A 16342-nucleotide genomic window follows, 5' to 3' on the forward strand; every position below is an offset into this window, starting at 1 on the left:
AAGCCCTTATGAGAAAGTACAACATTAATCACAAGGTCAGTACACCATATCATCTACAAAACAAGTGGACAAGTCGAAATTTCCAATCGGGAGATCAAGACCATCCTTGAAAAAACTGTTCATACATCTCGGAAGGATTGGTCTCTTAGGCTAACAGATGCACTGTGGGCATATCGGACGGCTTACAAAACACCAATTGGAATGTCTCCATATAGAACTGTCTATGGCAAGGCTTGCCATTTACCTGTCGAGTTAGAACACAAGGCCTATTGGGCAATTAAACATTTAAATTTCGATCTTGACAAAGCAGGAGAACATAGGAAGCTTCAACTCGATGAGCTTGAAGAAATTAGAAACGATGCTTACGAGTGTGCCAAAAAGTACAAAGATCGCATGAAGATCATGCATGATAAAATGATCATTCGTAAGGAATTTCACCAAGGACAAAAAGTCCTTCTATATGATTCTCGATTACATCTATTCCCTGGAAAACTTAAATCTCGCTGGACTGGCCCATACACAGTAGAGAAAGTGCACCCACATGGTGCAGTAGTAATATGCAATACCAGGGATGGTAGGTCCTTTCAAGTCAATGGATATCGTTTAAAATCATATCTTGAGTATCTGAGTCCAGAAGTCGAGGAGACACTTCTGACCGACCCTATCTATTATGAGTAAATCGGAATTGTCTGGCTGAAGACATAAAACTTAGCGCTATTTGGGAGTCAACCCAACATGTAAGTTTCTTTTATATATATATAAAAAAAATCATCATCAATAAATTACTAACATGCAGGTTTGGGAAATTTTGCCCCAATTTTTAATTTACCCACCCATATCAGGTAACCTCTCCTCTATCCTCTTACTGCTTTAAATTTTTTTTAACATTGAGGACAATGTTAGATGTAGGTTTGGGGGTATTTTTAAGCATTTGGAATTTTATAAAAATAAAAAAAAAGTTTTTAGTTAAAATAAAAAAAAATATATATACAACAGACAAGGTATATAAAATCTAAGAGCCCAATGACTAGTTGGAAGTAGTGCAAAGTGAGTTCTTTTTATTAAGTTCCTTTTAGTGAGTTGTAAGCTAATTAGTGCTTTGAATTTCACAACACATCTGGCCTGCATTTTCTAAGGTATAGGTTCGACATTGTGTTGAGAATATGGTAGCAACCTCGAATCCTGATGAACCATCTTTTTCTGATCCAAAAAAAAAAAAAATGGTGGATTTAGTCAGGTACATCGAAAAGGGCTACCTATTGTCAAAGGTCAGCGGGCTTGTGATGAGGAACCCGAGCATAGGTCCGTAGGGGAGTCTTGATGCCCGACACCTCATGCCAACTGGTGTGGGAATTGTCGACTAATTGCTCGCTACATGGAGGAATCATCACAGGAGTAAAAGTGCACAATATATACATTATCATTTCTCTTTCAAAAAAAAAAAGAAAAAGAAAAAAAAGAAAAAAAAGAGAGAAGAAAAAAAATATGAAAAACAAAAAAATGTATATTGACCTTAAAAAAGACAATAGTGTGAAAGCTTTCGTTGTAAAAATTCGAGTAAACTGGAATATTACATATAAAGCCCATGAGGTATTAAAGTAAACATTCACAGCTCTCGAAATCCTGCAGAAAAGATGATTTTGAATCAGCAAATAGGTCTTGTCCGACCAATTCTTGGAAACTACTAATATTAGCGATATTTTGGAGATCCAAAACCTTAGCTTGTGCATGGTCCAAACTTCACTGAGCACTCAAGTATAAATAAGTTTTACAACTCCCTAACGGAAAACTTAATGACTTCAACTTAAATTGCATACTAACCTAGAATTTGGGCTACTTAGTAATTAAAACCTTGTGTGCTTTTGAAATTCTTATCAGTTATGTACTTGAAATTAGACTTTTATTTCATAAAATAAATTTTATTTTGGGATTGAAGTTTGTGGGTAACTTCACTGCAAACCCTCACGAGACAACACTCGTCCACTAGGGTAACCTAGGGGTTTAAAGGCTTGTTGCACGTGTTAAGTGCAATCATAATGCTCTACGAAAATGAGTATTTATCTTACTATTTTTTTTTTAATAATAAATTACACTTTTGCACTCTCATTTTATCATTTTCACACTAAATTGCTAGAGACTAGCAATAAGCTAGTTGGGGGGTGTGATGAGAGCACAAAAGTGCGACCTACATGTCACCTAAATTAGTATTATTGCTAACCGATAATGATAAATTCACAGAATTAATATTATATTTGGGTTTGGCACAGATTTTCATAAATTAGAGATAAAATGCACATTAAGTACAAATTTGACTAAAAAAGGATCCCTTCCCAGATCTGACCCGGTTGAAGATCGGGTCGGGTCCGAGTCGGGTTTGGGTCCGAATCGGGTCCATTTCTTTTGTGTTTTTTTGAAAATAATTTTGGGCAAATCTAAATTGGCTATATCATAACTATAAGGTGCTGCGTGACCCATGACTTGAAAGAATTGCACTTGACCTCCAGCCAGGATAGATGACCCGTCTACAAGCCAAATTTCATATCATACTATTTTTTTTATATGACTAATTGGACAGAACTTGGTGTCTCCCAGCTCCCATCTTACGAGGGAAAGGAAAATCCAAGCCACCGCGTCCCCACCTCCCGGAATCCTTTGATGCAAGCCGTTCCCACCTTCCATTTCAGCATCCCGGATGACCACCTTCCGCTCCTTCCCAGCAACCAAAGAAGGACGTTCTCACCGTGCCAGCCACCGTGCCAGCAACGCCTAGAATCCCATCGTCCCGAATCCACGCACCACCAGCTCATCCCACGCGCTTCCTTCCTCTTCCACGTGTGATCCCGAAGATCAAGCCCAGCCGAAGCAGGGAATATCCTCCGCAATCGTAGCATCTCAGCTCTTCCGGCTTCAGCCTTTCCTTCCGACTGCAAGCATCCCAGCCAAATTCTTCCTCTTCTCCCGTCGCTGCCAGCTCTCCCATGCCATGAACGCCCCAAATCCGGCGCCCAAAGAAGGAATCACGCATCCGTGCCTCCCAGCGAAGCTGCAACAATCCAGCTCCTTTCAATCTCCTCCACGGATCACGCCAAGATCGCTCCTCCTCCGCCTCGCAGCCGTCCATCTCACCGCATCCCGCACCGCATCCAGCTCCTCCCAGCACCCGAAGAAGGAAGCCCCAGCCGTGATCCACTCCTCCGCATTCTTCTCCCAGCAGCCGTCCACGAAGCTTCCAGCCGTGATCAGCGATCCAGCCTGCTCCCAGCGCCCGGATCTCGTCCGTGATCGACTCCTCCCCGCGTCCTCACCGCGTCTGCCATCTCCCTTCCGCATCAGGCGTCCGTCCGCGGCTATAAGAGGAGAAGGAGGAAGAGGGAAGGGGAGGTGTGCTCGGTTGGGGGTTGAGGCCAATAACCAGGGGGGAGGGGGCGAGAGCTTGAAGAGCTCGGTTGAGGTCGGGTCCAAAGAAGAAGAAGGAAGGAGGAGTCGGCTGGTTTTTGTCCAAAAACAGAGGAGAAGCCCTGTTTTCCGAGAAGAAGGAAGAAGAAAATATTATTTTAATATTTTCTTTATAGTGTTCAGCCGAGTTGTTGGTTCCTTTTATTTCAAGGATTTTCTTTTATGTTCTTGTAATCAATTTTCTTTTATGAAATCCGTGTTTTAGGTTTGGTTTAATATTTGCTTAATATACAATCTATCAATTTTCTTTTATGAAATCCGTGCTCTAGGTTTGGTTTAGTCTCCGCAATTTATTTTATATATTCTGAAATTTTTAGTTTTAAGATAACTCTGAAATTTATTTTTGCTGTTCAACTGGCGATTTTAATTCATAATCTGTCTTTAGAAATCGACTCCTACTCTGCATCCAATTTCAATTGCAAAGTTTTCCTTCTTTCCTTTGTTTATTTTCAATTAGAAAACATTCAACATCCTCGACGTAATGTTTTTCTTTGATCATTCAAAAATCAATTTCAAATCCAAGTGAACGCTTTAATTTTTATGCAACTCCAATCGCCTCCCTGTGGATCGACCTCTTACAACCGCTATTCTTCGAGTAGGAAAGGTAAGAGAAATTAAATTAAACTTTGTTTGTCGATACTAACAACGATCTGTTTAGCATATTTTTAGTTAGACAGGAATCTGACGATCATCTAACATAAGCTAATCATCAAAATCAATAAATTAGAGGAGAGTATCACTAGAATGGATCAATCACTCCTAACTCTCTTCTAAGTATACAAAATCGATCTTCACTCAAAGGTTTTGTGAAGATGTCAGCAAGTTGATCATCAGTACAAACAAATTGAAGTGTCACATCACCATTCAGTACATGATCTCTTATGAAGTGATGTCTTATCTCAATGTATTTAGTTCTTGAATGCTGAATTGGATTTTTAGTTAGATTAATGGCACTTGTATTATCACAGTTAATGAGAATTTTATCTTGTTTAATGCCATAATCTTCAAGTTGTTGTTTAATCCACAAGACTTGAGCACAACAACTTCCGGCAGCAACATATTCGGCTTCAGCCGTAGATAGTACAACCGAGTTTTGTTTCTTGCTAAACTAAGAGATTAAGTTTTCTCCTAAGAATTGACATGACCCGCTGGTGCTTTTTCTATCAAGTTTACAACCAGCGAAGTCTGAATCAGTGTACCCTATTAAATTTATGCTTGATTCTTTAGCGTACCATAAATCTATGTTTTTTGTTCCTATTAGGTATTTAAAAATTCTCTTAACTGCAATTAAATGTGATTCCTTAGGATTAGATTGATATCTAGCACACATGCATACACTAAACATGATATCAGGTCTACTTGCTGTAAGATATAGTAAAGAACCTATCATACCTCTATACAGCTTTTGATCTATTGATTTACCTGATTCATCCTTATCTAGTTTGCATGATGAGCTCATGGGTGTGCTGATTGGCTTGTTTCCATCCATATCAAACTTCTTAAGCATCTCCTTGATGTATTTAGCTTGATTGATGAAGATCCCCTCTTTAGATTGTTTGATTTGGAGCCCGAGAAAATAGTTCAGCTCTCCCATCATGCTCATTTCAAATTCACTCTGCATTAAGTCAGCAAATTCTTCGCAGAGGCGATTGTTAGTAGCATTGAAAATAATATCATCTACATAAATCTGTACTACTAACATATCTTTATTTTTCTTCTTTAAAAACAGTGTTGTATCAACATTCTCTCTAAAGAATTCATGGTCTAATAGAAATTTGCTAAGTCTTTCATATCATGCTCTAGGAGCTTGTTTTAGACCATAAAGTGCTTTGTTTAGTTTATAGACATGACTGGGGTATTGATGATTTTCAAAACCAGGAGATTGTTCTACATAAACCTCCTCATTAATATACCCATTCAAAAAGGCACTTTTTACATCCATTTGAAATAGTTTGAAGTCTTTAGAGCATGCAAATGCTAGTAACAATCTAATTGCTTCAAGTCTAGCTACAGGAGCAAAAGTCTCATCAAAGTCTATACCTTCTTCTTGATTATAGCCCTTTGCTACTAGTCTAGCCTTGTTCCTAATCACAACTCCATTTTCATCAAGTTTATTTTTGTATATCCATTTAGTTCCTATTATTGAGTATTCAGTGGGTCGTTCAACTAAGTTCCATACTTTGTTTCTAGTAAATTGGTTTAGTTTTTCTTACATAACATTTATCCAATTTACATCATTTTCAGCTTCTCCAATGTTTCTAGGCTCTAAGTGTGAAACAAAAGCTAGGTGATTATTTAAGTTCCTAAGAAAAGCTCTAATTCTAATAGGTTGTGATGGATCATCTAATATTAATTGTTTAGGATGACCGTATGCATACCTCCAAGCCTTTGTAAGCCCATGATCATCAATTACCTCTTGGCTTGTTGAAGTTTCTCCAATTTGCTTCAGTTCATTCTCTTGTAATGTCATATCATCTATCTTTTTCTTAAGTATTTCTGTATCATCATCAAGAGCTACTCTCTTGCTAGAAGAGATATCATTAGTATCATCAAAAACAATATGTATAAACTCTTCAATAACAAGGGTTCTTTTGTTAAAGACTCTATAAGCTTTACTTGATGTAGAATATCCCAAAAGATACCTTCATCAGATTTAGAATCAAATTTACCTAAGTTATCTTTTCCATTATTATGAATGAAACACCTACACCCAAAAACATTGAAAAATAGTTTACTTTGGGCTTTCTATCTCTCCAAAGTTCATAAGATGTTTTCTTTATAATTGGTCTCAATAAAACTCTATTTAATATATGACATGATGTGTTAATGGCTTCTCTCCAAAAATACTTAGGGAGGTTACTTTCACACAACATGGTTCTAGCCATTTTCTCTAGGGTTCTATTCTTTCTTTCCACAACTCCATTTTGTTGTGGGGTCCTAGGTGCAGAGAAATTATGAGTTATTTCCTTTTTACTACAGAATTCATCAAATAGATGATTTTCAAATTCCGTTCCATGATCATTCCTAATAGCTATAACTGAAGCATTTCTTGAATTAGTAACTTCCTTATGAAATTTCTTAAATACTGAAAATGCTTCATCTTTATGAGCTAAGAACATGACCCATGTGTATCTAGAAAAATCATCTACAATGACAAGGCCATACTTGTTTCCACCAAGACTTGTAGTTCTAGTTGGTCCAAATAGATCCATGTGTAGTAGTTTAAGGGGTCTAGTAATAGTGACACAATTTATGGATTTAAAAGAGCTCCTAGATTGTTTGCCATAATGACATGCCTCACAAATTTTATTTTTCTCAAATTTTAGTTTTGGCAAACCTATTACAGAATCTCTTTTAACTAGTTTTGATATTGTATCCATACTTGCATGACCTAACTTACGGTGCCATAACCAACTTGCATCATTAACCTTAGTATCACTAGCTACTAAGCAAGGGTTATTTTTGGCAAGATCTTCAAGATCTACTACGTACACATTGCCACGTCTTATTCCTTTGAATACTAAGCTATTGTCAATTGAGTTGGTTATGATGTATAGAGTTGGCTTAAACAGAACATCAAAACCTCTATCACATAATTGACTAACGCTAAGTAAGTTATGCTTAAGACCATCTACAAATCGTACATTATCAACAAAGGTTGAAGAGGTGATTTGTACTTTACCTATACCAACGATGTGACCTTGGCTATTGTCTCCAAAGGTCACTGTACCTCCCTTTTTAGGCTCTAGGGTGAAGAATTGCTCCTTGTCACCCGTCATGTGTCTTAAGCAGCCACTATCCAAGTACCAACAGTTTTTGTCGACCTTGGCTGCAAGACACTCCTACACAAGAAAATCATACAATTTTAGGTACCCAAGTTTTCTTGGGTCCTTCATGATTAGTAATGTTGGTTCCTTTTGAAATCCAAATCTTTTTAATATTTCTCTTATCTTTTGTCTTTCTATGGTCACACACATTAACTTTATGTCCTACTTTTCCACAGCAAAAACAGGTTATATTTTTAGTTTTACTTTCCCCAGCTTTTACAAAAAAGTTTTTAAGAAACTTTTGCTTATTCTTAGGCTTATACCCTAAACCAGCTCTATTAAACACAGCTCTTTGACTATTAAGAATCATCTCCAATTTTTCTGAACTATATGTAAACTTTTCTACAATAGGTTTGTATTTGTCAAGTTCTTTTGTTAAGTTCAGTTTTTCTGTTTTTAGTAAGCTTAAGTCTTTTGTAAGATTATCTTTTATAGTTTGATTATTATTTTTATATTCTGAAATCTCTTTAGTTAATCTTTCTTTGTCTTTAATTAAGGTACAATTCTTTTGAGTTAATAGATGATTACTTGTTTTAAGTTCTAAGTTTTTTTTAATAATGAAGTCCTTTTTCTTAATTAGACTATCATTTTTATGACTATACAATTTATTAGTCACCCTCAAATCTTTATTTTTAAGAGTTAAGGATTTATACTCATCCATTAGTTCATTGAAGACATCATACAATTTATCAAAAGTAAACTCTAACTGAGTTTCAGATGTTACCTCATTATCATTTGCCATGAAGCAAAAATTAGCTTTTTTCTCTTGTTCCTCATCCGATGATGATGATGATGAATCGGAGTCTGTCAAAGTGGAGACGAGGACTTTTTTTTTCTTGTATTTGCTGCCCTTCTTCAGCAAGGGACAGTCAACTCTGAAATGTCCTGGCTTCTTGCATTCATAGCATCCGATTCCCTCATTTTCCCTTTTCTTACCTTTATCCTTGTTGTAGGAACTTGAGGAACCTCTCTTCTGATGAAAGGACTTCTTCCGGTTGATGAATCTTCTGAACTTTCGCACGAGAAGAGCCTCTTCATCATCTCCCTCATTATCTTCTTCTTCGCTGCTGCTACTGCGAGATAGATCCTTGTTAGAAGAAGTAGATTTGAGAGCTATTACATTTTTCTTATGAGAGGATTCTTCTTCGCTGTGTTGTTTCATTGTGAGCTCATGCGTAATCAGAGATCCAAGAAGCTCCTCAAGTGGCAGCTTGTTCAAGTTCTTGGCTTGTTGGATTGCTGTTACCTTGGCTTCCCATGACCTTGGCAAAGATCGAAGAATTTTTCTGACAAGGTCACTGTTAGTATAACTTTTGCCAAGGGTTTTTAGGCCATTGACAATATCAGTAAATCTAGTAAACATGCAAGTGATAATTTCATTAGATTCCATCTTAAATAGTTCATACTTATGTACTAGTATGTTTATCTTAGATTCCTTTACTTGATTCGTGCCCTCGTGGGTCACTTCAAGTTTGTCCCATATTACTTTTGCAGAATTGCAAGTAGAGATTCTATTGAATTCATTATGGTCTAAGGCACAGTAAAGCATATTCATTGCTTTGGCATTTAGTTGTGCCTTCCTTCTATCATTATCATCCCAATCTTTTTCAAGCTTGGGTATAGCAATGTTATCTACATAAATAGAAGGAATGTATGGTCCATTAACTATTACGCTCCAAACATCATAGTCTTGGGCTTGGATGAATATCCTCATCCTAGCCTTCCAATAGGTGTAGTTGGTTCCATTAAAGAATGGAGGCCTATTGGTGGATTGCCCCTCACTAAGAGAAGATCCAAAAGGGGTTGTCATTTTGATCTTTTACTCTTTTAATATAAGAGCTCCGGCTCTGATACCACTTGTTGCCTAAGAAGACAACCCAAGAGGGGGGGATGAATTGGATTTTAAGTAATAATTGCAAATTAAAACTTAATGAGTAACTAATTAAGATTATTGCAGGCAGATTAATTAGATTACTAGTTGTAGTGAGTGGAGAGGATGGAAGAGACAATGAACCAATTACAAACACAAGAGGTTTTATAGTGGTTCGGAGCTAACACTTGCTCCTACGTCCACTCTCCAAGCTTCACTTGGGAGTTCACTATAATCCCTAGGATTACAGCCGATTGTTTTATAAGTTCACAACCCAACTTGTTGTTTTTACGAGATCACAACGAACTCGGTCGGTTTTCACAGGCTCACCGACTAGAACCACCCGATTGTTTTTCCGAGATCACAATCGAACCTTTATATCGTTAGTTTTAACTTCGGCTCACCAACAAACCTTACAACCCTTGATTCAATCCCCTGATTGAATCAAGTAAGAAAATAGTTTGGAAAAAATTACAAAAAAAGCTTCTTAATAAGCAAATATTAAACAATATGAAAAGAGAAGAGTTAGAAGCCCTCAAATAGATTTTGGAAGAGGAAGAAGGGGCTTCTCGAACTCTGAGTCTCCTTTTTGAATGCGCTAAAGATTTGATGTCAGAAGGAGAGCCTTGAATGCGAAAGAAAGAGTTTGTTGGATGGAGTTCAATACGCTTCTTCCTTCTTTCTCTTGTATTTACTCTTGAGAGCCTTTGGTAGGTGGAAATCCCTTTTTGTTTGAATAGAATAGCTCTCTTAGTGTCTACTACTGTTCACTCTGACTATTTAAGCAGTCCCCATTGAAAACTAGCCGTTAGACACTAATTTGTAGCCGTTCTGTACAATCTGCAACTCCTGACAATGTATCCGTTGGGGTCGGAGTCGACTCGCTCGATCTGGAGTCGACTCGGCTGTTGCTGGAGTCGACTCATGCTTTACTGGAGACGACTCGCCCACAGTTCAGGATTTGAATTAAAGTGCTATCCCGTTCTGAAGTCGACTCGGCCAAACCTGGAATCGACTCGCCAATATCCGGAGATGACTCGGCCCTCTGGAGACGACTCGTTCTCAGGATTCCAGAGATCTATTTTTCTGCATTTCTTTCTCGAGTCGACTCGGATCATCTTGGAGTCGACTCGGCTCTCAGAGCCCAAAAACTGATCTTCTGTCTTTGGAGTTGAACTGCCTCAGAGTCGACTCGGATCGTCTTGAAGTCGACTCGGCTCTCAAAGCCCGAAAACTGATCCTCTGTCTTTGGAGTTGAACTGCCTCGGTGTCGACTCGGCTGACTTGGGAGTCGACTCTGGAGCGCTTGGAGTCGACTCGGCTCTCAGAGTCCCCGAAGTTGGTTCTCTGCCTTTTAGTCTTGCTTTCCTCTGAGAGTCGACTCGGACGTAACTAGGAGTCGACTCGCCAAACTTCGGAGTCGACTCGTAACCTTTTAGAGTCAACTCGGTTGCAGGGTCTGAAATACATCGTTCTGTCTTTCTTCTGTTACCCTTAGGAGTCGACTCGAAAACGTCGGGAGGCGACTCGGCAACCATCGGAGTCGACTCGAACCCTTCTGAAGTCGACTCGCTGACAGGGTCTGAAAATCAACTTTCTGTTCTTCTGTCAGTTCTCAGTCGGAGTCGACTCGTAGTGTACCGGAGTCGACTCGAGCATGTGCCAGAACTTCTGAAACACTTGGAGTCGACTCGTAATCTTCCGGAGTCGACTCGAGCTTCAGACTTTGGTTCAAACTGAGTTCCATACTTAGCCAAATATATTGAACCAAAGCTAGAGATACTTAAACATAAATTCACAAATATTTGCCTGAAACACTAGATTGAATTCATTAGTATAACATAAGATATACTCAAATGCTTTGAGCTCATCAAAATCAAATAGGGTTATAATCAATCACTCCACACTCTGGATTTGTACTAGGTCCGGATCCAAACATGTGGCGGTCCTCAAGTCTGAAATAAAAGAAAAAACCGGCGTAGTCAAAGCCGCCAACTCTTCGGATTCGGGTTGGCGCGATAGTGCATCCGCTACTCGATTTTCTGCACCCTTTTTGTACACCATCTTATAGTCGTAGTCGAGAAACTTCGACACCCACCTCTGCTGGGCTGGAGTATGTATGCGTTGCTTAAGAAAAAATGGGAGGCTCTGCTGATCAGTCCGAACGATGAATCGGCAGCCGATAAGGTATGGCCTCCACTTTGTGACTGCATGGATGACCGCCATCATCTTCCTCTCATATGTGGACAGCAAACGGGTCCTAAGGGACAACGCCTTTCTCATGAAAGCAATTGGCCATCCCTCCTGCATCAAAACAGCACCAATGCCGACACCGGAAGCATCGCACTCGACTACAAACGGTTTGGCAAAATCGGGTAGCGCCAAAATTGGGGCTGTCGTTATGGCTTCCTTGAGCTTCTCGAAGGCTTCCGTCGCAACCTCGGTCCATCTAAACTCGCCCTTTCACAGCAGCAGGGTCAGCGGCGCGGCGATCTTTCCATATCCCTCCACAAATCGGCGGTAATAACCAGTTAGGCCCAAAAATCCTCGCAGCTCCTTTTGGTTCTTGGGCAGCGGCCACTCAGTCATGCAATGTATCTTTGCTTGGTCCGCCTCCACACCTGCAGTAGAGATGACATGGCCTAAGTACTCGACTTTAGACTCGGCCCATAAGCACTTGGATCGCTTCACCTTCAGTTGATTTCTGCGCAGAATATTCAGCACTTCCTCCAAGTGCTCTAGGTGCTCCTGCCATGAACGACTGTAAACCAGTATATCATTGAAGAATACAAGAACATACCGTCGTAGTAATGGTCTGAATATATCGTTCATGAGCCCCTGAAACATCGCTGGTGCGTTAGTGAGGCCGAACGCATCACCCGGAACTCATAATGGTCGTCGTGTGTCTGAAACACTGTCTTGTGCACATCTTCGGGCCTGATGTGAATTTGGTGGTATCCGGCATGGAGATCAAGTTTGCTGAAGTAGGCCGCACCAGCAAGCTCATCCAATAGCTCCTTTATGATTGGAATTGGGTACCGATCCTTAACAGTGATCGCGTTAAGTGCCCGGTAGTCGACGCAGAATCGCCACGTCCCGTCCTTCTTGTGTACCAGCAGCACCGGTGATAAATATGAGCTTCTACTGGGCTGAATGATGCCGCTCTCCAACATCTCTCGTACCATCTTCGAGATCTCCTCCTTCTGAACGTGCGGGTAGTGGTAAGGCCTCACATTTGCCGGTTCAGCTCCCGGTACGATCTCTATATGATGATCGTGCTCCCTCTCGGGTGGAAGGCCATGAGGCTCCTCAAATAAATCAGAGAACTCCTATAAGAGAGCAGCCAAATCAGTAGGTATACCTGCCTCCACCGTGGTCTCCGTTGACAGAGGTAAGAGTTGCATCAAGTAGCTGCATGCGCCGGGTCCGGGCAAGCCGACTAGGGGCTGAAGTGCGGCCCTTGGGCTAGGCCGAATGCCATCCAATCTAACTCGCCATCCGCTCCGTCTGAAAGTCACCCACATCTTGGCGAAGTCGAATGTTACTGGACCAAGACTCTGCAGCCACTGCATACCAAGGACCAAATCAGCTCCTCGTAATGCCAACGGGTAGAGATCGAGCTTGAATTGGCTACCCTGGATCGTCAAAGTGATGCCTCGGCTTATGCCCTCCGCCCTCAACGTGGCTCCGTCACCCAATGCCACGTCAAAGCCCAATGTCGGCTCTACTATGAGACCGATCTGTTCGTCAAGGAAGAAGGGCCTTAACAGGTCTTTTGATCATGCCGTCCATGCGTAGTGTTTTCGGTGTCGCCGATCCAGAGGAGGTATGCAATGAAATCTGAGGTGGCACGTCCTCTTCTCAGCCTCTAAATCTTGGGGCTCGTCCTCAACAACCTCATCATCATCTTCAGCCACGGCCTCATCCTCCAATCCATCGATCAACATCACTGCTCCGACGGGCCGCGCACACTAGTGTCCTAGTGTAAACTTCTCGTCGCAGCGAAAATATAGGCCTTTTGCTCAACGTTCCTCCACTTGTGCCGGTGTCAAGGTCCTTCCGGATGGACGCTCAACCTTCTTGACGTCACCTGACAAGCGAAGAGGGGTCCTCGGCCCTGTGTTGGCTGCTGCAGCCATCGGCGCTCTCGGCTGGCCGATGGAGCCCCCTGCGGTTTGGCCGGCCCGGGGGTTGGTCCAGCTGCCCCATGCCGCTGATCGAGTGGTCTTGATCTTCTCTTCCATCATCATGGCCAAGGCAAAGGCATCCTCCAGCGATTGTGGCCGCAAAGTCCTCACCTCGGCTTGAATGTCTACGCGAAGTCCTCCGAGGTATACGCTTTTCAGCGCGGAGTCGCTCCACCCCGCCGCTCGGTTGCTGATCCTCTCAAACTCTTCTTGAAAGGCTCTAACAGTAGTCTTTTGGGTGACCCTTGATAGCATAGACTGGAAGTCGTTGTACTCGGTAGGGCCGAAACGCCGACAAATTGCTGCAGAAAAATTCTCCCAACCGTCGAAAGGTCGGGCTCGGTCGACGGTTTGAAACCATCGCAGGGCAGTCTCTTCTAGGTGAAAAGATGAGATCAATACCTTTTGGTCCTCCGCTGTGCCATGGTAGTGAAAGAACCACTCAGCTCGATACACTCAATCGAGAGGATCGCCGTCTTTAAACTTAGGAAATTTCAGTCTAAGAGTCAGTCCGCAATTTCCTCCCTCTCGATCTCCATTACGGTCCCGATCTCGTTCATATCCTCGGCGTGGGTACTCCTCCACACGCTGGTTCCTCATCTGAAAATTTTGGATGGGATCATCCTCCATATCCGACCCGTCATCGATGCCAATCGGGCTCAGCCCCCAAGCCCTAACGCATGCACCAAGCGATATGAGCTCGGGTCGAGGTCTAGGTCAATCTTCTCCTTGGTCCAGCCGTGTCTCCTCTGGTGGGTTGCGAAGGAGAGGCTCGCGAGGAGGAGTCCCCTCCGTCCTAGTCGTCCACGGGTAGGGGCCGAAGGTTCTACCCGGGTTCGATGTGAAACTTTCCCTGGTGGAGTTTCTTGTTGCTGATTTAGCAATAGTTGCAACATCATCTCGATATGGCGTTGCATGGTATCTATCTTCTCCATCAATTGCTGTTGGCTTTGCTGCATAGTTGTTTGATTCCCACGCAAGAACTCTAAGAGACGGTTGGTGGAATCAAGATCGGGTCTCAGGTCCGCCGAGGCCGCGGGTGATCACGAGCCTTCTTGATGTGGGTCGACGCCCTTTGAAGATGCCGCTTCTTGCTGCTTCGAGGTTGTACAGCGGGTGTTCACCATCTTCCAAGGCTAAGGATTGAACTGCTGTGATACCAAAATGATGCGATCCGATAGAATTTGATCCGTATATCAAGATTCTTGACTCTTCTTAATTTCTGGGAGGGTGGTTTTGACTTGCTTGCGGGCGCGATTCCCGAAGATCCGCCGTCAGATCGATCTCAATTTTGGATATGTTGTAGGTCTCCGCTTCAGCTTCCGACCGTAGGTCGTCGGTCTAGAGGGGATGTTGTGTTCTCAAGATATCAGCCTCCGACGGATGACTGCACAGGGAAGGACGGGCTGATAATCCGACGGGATGGAGTTGTTTGTAGAGGTTGGTAGGGATCAAGGAGGAGAGGAAGAAGAGGGAGAAGGTGGCTGGCCTCTCGGGACATAGGTGGTGCAGCCGGACGAAGGAGGAGGAGGCGGCGGCCTTGGACGACAGCCTAGGGAGAGGAGGAAGGCATCGCGAGAAGAGAGGAGAGAATGGAAGAGAGCTAGGGCAAAAGCCTTTCAATTAATTCTTCAATGCTGAAATAGATGCTCACCACATCTATTTATAGGTGGCTACCTGATTCCTTAACTTGACTTGATCTAATTGAATTTCAAGAAACAACTAAACCCAAAGCGACTCTAATAAAGGCCAAGTCGGCTAGCCCGAGCAAGGCTATGCTAAAATAAAATTAACATCAAGGACTCAAAAACAAAAATAACCAAATGATTTAGTCCGAGGCGGTCTAGTGGATCCAACCGCATCACGAGCCTTAAGACGGCCTCAACAAATCTCTCCGAAATGCCTCACTAAATGCGGATCATTATGAAGGGCGCTCCGGAGCTCAAAATATTGATGATTGACCTCCCGCCTTCCGCTGGATGAGAAGCATCGGAGAAAGGAGCATTAATGGACAGGGAATTAATGGTTGAAACCCTTCTCGTTCTAATTCAACCACTTTCCAGAAAGAGACACCCACGTGAAACCCCGAAAAACTTCCACGGCAAATTCTATTCCCGAAAAATCTAACAGCTCAGACATTCCAAATCTGGCACCGAGCTCTCGACCAAGAAGTGCGCCGAAGCCTACCCAGTCTAGTGCGCGCCTCTTTTTGTTTATGAAATTAAAGTACTGGGCGATCAGGAGTCCGACTACTTCCATCGTCCGAGCAGCGAGGCAACTCGACCTTGGAAGTAGGGACAAATGATAGAGGGAAAAATGGATCGTCCAACCCACAACTAAAAAGCTGCCCAGTTTTGAACTAATAAACACCAACGATGAATGACTAAATCTGCACTTTGGCCTAGAGCCAGCTCGTCCTCGGAACTCCGCCTAAAGCCCCACTAACTCCGGACATTCGCCGACTCCCCGACCAAGTTCGGGGTGCCTCCAGACAAACACCGACCCGTCTTGACCAAGTTCGGGATGCCAACCCCAGCAATACACAGCATACGCCCCGATCCTCGAGCTCGGAGCGCTCCCTCAAGTACACCTCGGAACACGAGAAACCGAGCCACTCCCAGTCTACACCAAGCCGGTCTCACTAAACGCATGACGCGACTACTTAACGAGCTCGGTCTTGCCAACAACCACATCCACATGCGGGCCTACGTGGCCGTACTCTACCACACTGCTGTGTCATGTCTCCATAACCGGCCAACAGCAGTCAGACGGCACCTTAACTACTCCGGCCATATCCTGCTGTAACTGTCAATGCCCTACCGTTCTTAAGAACAGGCTGTGCCGCACGTCACCAGCCTACCTGAGCTGCACGTCATCCGGCTCAGAGCCATACCCTCTCATGATGGGGAGTGACAATATCTCCATCACCTGGGCCACTCCACCGAGGCTATAAATAGCTCGGTCAGGTAATTCCTAAGGGACTTTTGTCTGGACAAAATTTG

The sequence above is a fragment of the Phoenix dactylifera genome, chromosome 1 (genome assembly GCF_051530095.1).
Source record: "Phoenix dactylifera cultivar Ajwa chromosome 1, Ajwa_hap1_PhDact_Kaust_v1.1, whole genome shotgun sequence".
NCBI lineage: Eukaryota > Viridiplantae > Streptophyta > Magnoliopsida > Arecales > Arecaceae > Phoenix > Phoenix dactylifera.